The sequence below is a fragment of the Sorex fumeus genome, unplaced genomic scaffold (genome assembly GCF_029834395.1).
Source record: "Sorex fumeus unplaced genomic scaffold, SorFum_2.1 ptg000073l, whole genome shotgun sequence".
Taxonomy (NCBI): Eukaryota; Metazoa; Chordata; class Mammalia; order Eulipotyphla; family Soricidae; genus Sorex; species Sorex fumeus.
In genome coordinates, this window is record NW_026606130.1 from 2,533,653 (window position 1) to 2,540,927 (window position 7,275).

At 41.8% G+C, this 7,275-nt stretch overlaps 1 pseudogene; it reads left to right on the forward strand.

The window, feature by feature from the left end:
* Positions 1–313: 313 nt before the first annotated feature.
* LOC130038095 (histone H3.1-like) lies at positions 314–6,589 on the forward strand (annotated as a pseudogene).
* The last annotated feature ends 686 nt before the right edge of the window (positions 6,590–7,275 follow it).

The following is a 7,275-nucleotide window of genomic DNA, read 5'->3' on the forward strand; positions in this document are numbered from 1 at the left end:
ACTCGGTAGCTTGCTGGGCTCTCCGAGAGGGCAGAGGAATCAAACCTGGGTCGGCCAGGTTGGCCATGTGCAAGGCAAATGACCTACCCGCTGTGCTATTGCTCAGGGACTAGTCCGAAAGTAGTGAGTGGTTGCAAGGTCAACCTAAAGTCAACCTGCAGCAAACTATATGAACCTAGAATAGCCAAAATTAATTTTGAAGAGAATGAAGCTTCAGAACAATATAATAACTAATACCTGTGAGTTTAAAGGAAACATGGGCACGTGGGACTACAGCATTCTGTGGCCAAGAGCCACCTCCCCAGGACGGTTAATGGCGGCAGAAGGACAAAGTTCCAGGGAAACAGAGAAACAGGGGCCCAGGCTAGTTGGTAGACAGTTTTTTTTTCTCTCTCATCCCCAATGTAGTTCAATCTCTCCCCTTAGAGCATAGTTATATAGAAATCCTAAAGGGTGGGGGTATACATAGGTGGGGTTGTACATTGACATAACAACAAACAAATGTAGATTTACTATAAAACAACTTTAATCAAGACAGTGTGCTGGTGTTGGTATGGTAACAGATAGTTCAATGGAGCTGAAGAGAATGCACAAATAGATCCATGCACATATGGACAAGCAACTTCTTTTGGCATGTAACAAGTTTTCAAAAGTATTTTAGCGAAGAAAGAAGAGTTCTTTCAATACAAGAGCAATTGGATATCTATATGTATAAGTGTATCCAAGAACAAAATGTTTAAGTCTAAAATCATAACATTTCTAGGAGAAAAAAATGGGGAAGAAAATCTGTGTGACCTGAAATTAGGCAAAAAATATGAGGCCAGAGAGATGGTATAACAGGTAGCATGTTTGTATTGAATACAATTGATCTATCTGGGTTCAATCCTGGGCTTTCCATATGGCCCCCTAAGCACCGCCAGGAGTAATTCCTGAGTGCAGAACTAGGAGTAACTCCTGAGCTTTGCTGGATGTGGCCCTAAAACAAAAATCTCTTAAATACCATACTACAAGTACAACTAATAAAAGAAAAAATGATAAACTACTTCACTGAATTTTAAGTCTTTCACCTTTCACTATTTTCACATATACCATTCATTGTATAATTGCATTTATGTGATATTCTTGAAAATATGGTGATGGAGATACAATTAATTGTTTCCAAGGTTTATAGTGGAGGTTAGAGAATTACTCTAAAGGAAGAGCATTATGGAGATGGGGGAGTGGGGAAGGTAAATAACTACATGGACCAATATGCATATTTTAACATATAGAACTGGTCTGAAGAGAGAGTAGAACAGGTGATGCAGCTCAGTTGCAAAGTGACAATTTTTTGTGCATGAGTCTAATCCCTGATATCATGTCACATCACTGAGTATAATCCCAGCACTGCCATTGTGATTCTCAGTACCACAAGTGTGCAAGTCCTAGTGAACACCAAGTGTGTAGCCTTTGGTGAGCACCACAATTAAGTGTAGGTGAGCACCACAACTAAAGGAGCAACCACTGACATTGCAACCATGACAATAAAGGAAGGAGGGGAAAATAAAATGAAATGGCAATTAAAAAGAGGAAGAAGAGTAGGACAGACTCAGTTTAGGTTAAAGATGAAGGTTGGAAACCAGCAAGGAAAAAATACTGTTATATATACAAAGGCATGCAATTCTTGTGGTGAACACAAAAGAAAACTGATGCAAAGACACCTATAGTTTTCACTTTTGTGAAAAACTTCTGCTCCTACATTTCCTTTTATATTTTATTAATTTTTGTTAGTATGTATTGGATTTATCTTGCTAATTTTCTTCATAATAGTTACTTTTTTGTTTGTTTTGTGTTGGGACCACAGCAGGTAGTGCTCAGGTCTGACTCTGCGCTCAGGGATCACGCTTGGCAGACCTAGAAGACCATGTGGAGTACCAGGTATCAAACTCAAGTCAGCTGCATGTAAGGCAAGTCTCTTACCTGATGTGCTATCTCTCGCCCCTATAATTCCTGAAATTCATTGTTAGGCTCCCCATTTTCAATGTCTTTACTGTTGATTTCTGAGCAATTTTCTTTCTCATATTCTTTTGCAAGATGACCTTTTCTGACATTTGGGTTTTTCCCAGTAGGAGGTGCTATAACTCTAGTTTGGAAAGATCTATTTTGTTTTCTTTTGTTTTCAGGAACTTGGGTTTATAAGGGGTCAACGAAGAAACCCTATCAAGGGTCTTCTTTAATCACTGCTTTTGGCGAAAAGAACCAGTCTTTACCTTTCCCTCTTGTGACCAAACCCCTTGTCCTTTTGAGGTTTATGACTGTGATCCCAGATCTCTAGAATGAGTTACAGGTAACTACAACCATTGGTTACTTACTCTAATGGCAGGCTTCACTATATTTTTTTATTTTTACTAAGGATTTCACTAGGGTTTTCCTTCTTAGTGAAGGGACATTGCTAGAGTCCCAGAGACTTCAGTGCCCCTCAGTCCTGACCTTCCCCCTGCTTAGTCTATAATTAGTAACACCACGGCTCAGCAGCTCTCTACTTTGCCAAGACAGTGGCTACAGTTGATCTCCCTATTCTTCCACTGCCACTGAATTTTGGACACCCAATATCAAAACTGCACACACTTGTACTGATAAGCTTTTGTCCAGTGAAAAGTTATGTGAATAGTATGAGAGATGTAAATGATTCCTTGACCACCCTACTTTAGATCTGAAGTCCCAATGATCCCCACCTCACACTTCAAGTGACTCTCACAAACCCATGTATTATCCATGCTTCTGGCTGGTTATAAATCATAGACTCCCAAGGCACCCTTCTCAAATTTGATCAATTTGCTAGAGCAACTCATATAACTCAGAAAATTTGTTTACTCATCAGATAATTTATTTATTGTAAATGATATAACTCAGAAACAGACAAATGAAAGAGATGCATAGGGCAAGTAAGTAAAGTAAAGTAAAGGCCCTCCTGTTGATCATCGATTTGCTCGAGCGGGCCCAGTAACGTCTCCATTGGAGACTTTGTTGTTACTGTGTCTGGCATATCGAATACTCTCGGTAGCTTGCCGGGCTCTCCGAGAGGGGCGGAGGAATCGAACTCGGGTCTGCCATGTTGGCCGCTTGTAAGGCGAACGCCCTACCCGCTGTGCTGGAGCGATAGCACAGCGGTAGGGCGTTTGCCTTGCACGCAGCCAACATGGCCAACCCGAGTTCGATTCCTCCGCCCCTCTTGGAGAGCCCGGCAAGCTACCGAAAGTATCTCGCCCGCACGGCAGAGCCTGGCAAGCTCCCCGTGACGTATTCGATATGCCAAACACAGTAACAACAAAGTCTCCAATGGAGACGTTACTGGGCCTGCTCGAGAAAATCGACAAACAACGAGAGGGCCTTTACCATTTACCATTGGGGGTATAGCTCAGGGGTAAAGCATTTGACTGCATAGGGCAAGATAAAGGTATAAAGCTTGTGTACCCATTGCGTATGCTATTCTTCACTAAATATATGTTCACCATCACAGAAGCTCTCTAAAGTCCTCTCCTCTTGGTTTTTTTGTGGGGGCTTTATTACATAATCAGTAATGACTCAACCTCCAGCCTTTCTTTCCTCCCAGGAGTTGGGCGGAGGGGGGGGGGGGTTGTGGAGAGGTGGGAAGGGGTTGGAATTTCAGTTGGTGTGCATATCTAAGTGTTTACTGAAGTTCAGGTCCCCTAATCACAAGGTCTAGGTCTATCCCCTTGCAAACAGCCCACTACTTAGGGTGTTTCTCAAAAGTAACCTTCATTAACATAGGAAAAGAAGCCTTTGACACTCAACAAGTAGAAAATTTTGAGCTGTGAAAAAAAACTGTGAATGAGGAGTATATGTGGGAAATGTATTTTGATCATCTGTGCACAGATAATATATGCACATATATAATTCTATAAGTCACAGTATTAGGCTAATGTTTCAGTTGATTTTGACATTATTAGCAACCACTAAAAATGCAAAGAAAAGGATAAAATAAGACATGTATTATGAGTACACCACAACTTATAAAAATACTCTTGCCAAAATATTAAACTTGAATCTGATGGAGCTATCTATATCCAACTTCTAATTCATAGGAAACACTTAATACTAAAGAACATTACAAACTACACTAGGAGAATTTAGTTAGTTGGAACCAGAGTGATAGCACAGGAGTTAAGGCACTTGTCTTACACACAGCTGACTTTCAGTTCAATCCTTGGCACCACATATGGTTCTCCCTATTGTTTGCAGGAGTGATCGCTGAGCATAGAGCCAGAAGTATGCCCTGATCACAGATAGAGTGGCCCAAAAACTAAAAATCAAACTAAACCAAACAAAAACTAACGTAGTCAGCAAAACTTAGTCTGCAGGAAACTCTATAGGTCAGACAACTGAAAATGTAAACAAATGTAAGGTAAAAAGAGATTGTCAGAGAACCAAGAGATTAAAAGGTGGCAAAATTGAACTATAGCACTCATATATATACACGTTGTTGATAAAAATAAAAACTTTATAAATAAACTAAAAATAGCACAGCGGGTAGGGCATTTGCCTTACACGCAGCCAACATGGCCGACCCAAGTTCGATTCCTCCACCCCTCTCAGAGAGCCCGAGAGCCCGGCAAGCTACCGAGAGTATTTGATATGCCAGACACAGTAACAACAAAGTCTCCAATGGAGACGTTACTGGGCCCGCTCGAGCAAATCGATGATCAACAGGAGGGCCTTTACTTTTACTTTGCTTTATGTTTGAGAGAATTTCTTGTATTAGAAATTTCTTATATTATGTGCTGGAGAATTCTGAAAGGAAAATTCTAGGTAATCAGTTCTGCTATTTCTTCCCATGATATATTTAGGATCACAGAGCAATGGTTGCCATGTGAACTCATTTTTTGTTGTTGTTATTGTTGTCGTTATTTTTGATTTTTTGGTTTTTGTTTTTAGGTTGCATCTGGCAGTGCTCAGGTTCTACATTCAGTGATCATTCCTAGAAGAAGAGCTTGCAGAACCATATGTGGTGCCGGGTATTGAACCAGGCTGGCCACTTGTAAGGCAAGTGCCTTACCCACTAGGTACATCTCCAGCTCCATGAACTCACTTTTAAATTCTGCCTTTTTTTCATATTTCCTTTTGTATTTTGACATATATAATCATGTCTTCCACCTGCAGGCTAAGTTCTAGTATATTTCTTTCCAAAGTATTTCTTTTTTCCTTTTTTTCCTTCTAGCTGTGAGATTCTCCCCTTCCCACTTAATTTAAATACTGTGGTTTACAAAGTTGTTCACGATACATTTGTTACAGGCATTCAATATTCAAAAACCAATCTCACCACCAGTGTGACTGTCCATCCACCATTGTCCCTATTTTTCAACGCCCCCCGCCCCCACACCAAGCCTGCTCCCTTAGCTGGCACAAAAAAAATTTGCTTTATATTGCTTGTTAAAACTAAATGGCTAACGAAATTATCAACAAATACTTCATTAAGAGAAAAATTTGTGAAAATTATTATATCTCACCGTGGGGTAATTAAGTCCTGTCTGAGGGTTTACTAAGCTATTCCTTGCTAGTTGAGCCTTTTGTGTTAATATTTTGCTTATTGTGCTTAGTTGGCTTTTATGTTAAGTAGGTGTCTTCTGTTTTTCTTTCTTACTTTGTTTCACTAGGCGGACCCGTCTGAATCATGTTTACTAAGTGTGGTATAATCAGATTGCATTGTTTCCAAGGAAATAAACTATTGTAGATGATCTTTTTCAAGTAGAAATTTCCTCTATTCCTGTTTTTATGGTATTTTTAAATTATATGCTCAGGAATCACTCATGGCAGTGCTTGGGGGACCATATGTGATGCCAACGACTAAACCAAAGTTGGCTATATACCTTACACTCTGCAGTATCTCCCTGGCCCCTTTTTATTGTTTTTAATATCAGCAGGTCGGTCACCAGGAACTCACATTCCATAGACTGGGAATACCTGCAGGGATGATTAGAGATTGCCCCAAAAGCCTCCATCTCCCCCCCCCCCCCCCGCCCACCCCAGGAGAGCCCGGCAAGCTACTGAGGGTATACTGCCCACGGGACAGAGCCTGGCAAGCTACCGTGACATACTAGAAATGCCAACAATAATAGCAAAAATGGGTCTCATTTCCCTAATCCTGACGGAGCCTCCTGCTGAGTTGGGAAGAATGAGAGGGCTCATACTAAACAGATGGCGCACAAGCCAACAGGCAGGAAGGCGCCCTGCAAGCAGCTGCCCACAAAAGTGGCACACAAGAGTACACCAGCCATGGGCGGGAGTGAAAAAGCTGCACCGCTACTGGCCCGACACCCCCGCCCTGCACGAGATTCGCTGCTACTAGAAGTCCACCAAGCTGCTTATCTGCAAACTGTTGTTCCAGCAGCTGGTGTGTGAGATCGCACAGGATTTCAAGACCAACCCGTGCTACCAGAGCTCGGCTGTCATGGTGCTACAGGAGGTGTGCAAGGCCTACCTGGTGGAGCTCTTACAGGACACCAACTTCTGCACCATCCACGCCAAGCGCCTCACCATTATGTCCAAGCACATCCAGCTGGCATGCTGCATGCGTCGAGAGAGGGCATAAAGTTTACAATGCTAAAATCTCAGGGCTGGCCGTTTGGAAAACAGTATGGACGATTCTCAAAAAATTAGAAATTGAGCTCCCATTTGATCCAGCAATACCACTCCTGGGAATATATCCCAGAGAGGCAAGAAAGTATAGTCGAAGGGACATCTGCACTTGTTTGTTCATTGCAGCACATCTTACAATAGCCAGAATCTGGAAAAAACCTGAGTGCCCGAGAACAGATGACTGGTTAAAGAAACTTGGTACATCTTTACAATGGAGTACTATGCAGCTGTTAGAAAAGATGAAGTCATGAAATTTACATACAAGTGGTACTACATGGAAAGTATCATGTTAAGTGAAATGAGTCAGAAAGAGAGGGACATACACAGAAAGATTGCATTCATCTGAGAAATATAAAGTAACAAAATAGGAGACTAACATCCAAGAATAACCGAGATAAGTAGCAGGAGGTTCACTCCATGGCTTGAAGGCCAGCCGCACATGCTAAGGGAAAGGGCAGCTCAGACAGAGAAGGGAAAACCAAGTAAAGGGTGTTGGGAGGACCCTCCCCGGATGGGAGACGCATTTTGAAAGTAGACTATAGACAGAACAGGATAGCCACTCAATGCATCTTTTGCAAACCTCAGCAACCAAAAGGAGAAAGAGAACAAAAGGGAATGCCCTGCCACAGAGGCGGGATG